At 49.5% G+C, this 1,361-nt stretch overlaps 1 pseudogene; it reads left to right on the forward strand.

Moving 5' to 3' along the window:
• Positions 1-228: 228 nt before the first annotated feature.
• Positions 229-816, forward strand: LOC145403712 (helix-loop-helix protein delilah-like; annotated as a pseudogene).
• The last annotated feature ends 545 nt before the right edge of the window (positions 817-1,361 follow it).

Consider the following 1,361-nt stretch of genomic DNA (forward strand, 5'->3'; position numbering starts at 1 on the left):
CCCCGGCTAACTTTAACAATACATTACGAAAATATCCATGGGTAACAGTCGCAAACGGCTTGGACAATGCAATAAGAAATTATGTAACAAATAAAACCTGGTGACTTCGACGGTGCACTAAGTGGTGATCTGCGCATCAAACCCAAGTGACTCCAAAAGTTAAGAGGTGATTAATGGAGTGTTGTGGTGTGGTAATTTTGAAACTGACGTACAGAGTGACCTTGTGTGATGGTGCGGTGCGAGGGCGCAGACGAAGGTGCGACGCGGGAGGGGGAGAAATATGGGTTGCGGCCTCGCAGGATGGTGAAGAGGCTGCAGAAGGAGGTGGCCAAGACCCCAGGGGGAGTTAAGGCCAAATCGCAACAAGCGCCGCTGTCAAAATACCGCAGAAAGACAGCCAATGCCAGGGAGCGACACCGCATGAAGGAGATCAACAAGGCCTTCGATACTCTGCGACAGGTACTTCCCGAGGCTGTGGAGGTGGAGACGGCCAGCACCTCCACCATCATGACCAAGATCACCACACTGCGCCTGGCTGTGGACTATATCAAGGCTCTCAGTGAGGTTCTCAGTGCTGACCCTCACTCTACCTCACCATTCCTACCTCACCCAGCTTCACCCTTTCTGCCTCAACTTGCCTCGCCCTGCTTCCCATCCCTAGACTCCCTCACTGACTTGGACGATCTGCTCTCCGACGACTCCTGCTTACTAGATGACCCCCTAGATGTACTCTACGACCTTCCGCCCTTACCTTTCCAAGACCCTCTCCATTTATTGCTGGAGGCATAGAGAAAGGGCATATTGCTTCTTTCCTGAACCTCTACACTCCATCACACCCTCACAACACCTCCAGCAGACCCCACTGCACTGCCACGTGCTCAGCACAGTTTACGACACTCTAACATACCACCACACCCTACGATCCCATCACACCATGCCATGCCTCCACCACACCCAATCATACCTCCACCACACCCTACCTTATCTCCAGCACACTCCAGCACAGCTCCACCACACCTCTAAGGATGACTCGCAGTGCATCGTTTACAGCAACAGTGCCTATCCATTCACTGTACCAAATATTATGTATAATTCTCATCCCATCTGGCCTTTGATTGAAGGAACATGATAATGATGATGATGATAATGATGGTGATTCCTAGTGACGGTAATGAAACTTTTAAGGACTCTTATCGTCTGCTAGCACTTCAACTGCTTAGTGTGCCAACATTTGTTGCAGGTGAACACTCAATGACGTTAAGTGACACTTAAAATCCAAGCTGCGTGTGAAGTCTGAGGTTTCTCGAATAAATGTAAGTCATCGGTGTGATATACTGAAAACAGTTTTGTATGTGCCATAT

The sequence above is a fragment of the Coenobita brevimanus genome, chromosome 7 (assembly GCF_032717465.1).
Source record: "Coenobita brevimanus isolate Jiangsu-jjx chromosome 7, ASM3271746v2, whole genome shotgun sequence".
In the NCBI taxonomy this organism is placed as follows: Eukaryota; Metazoa; Arthropoda; class Malacostraca; order Decapoda; family Coenobitidae; genus Coenobita; species Coenobita brevimanus.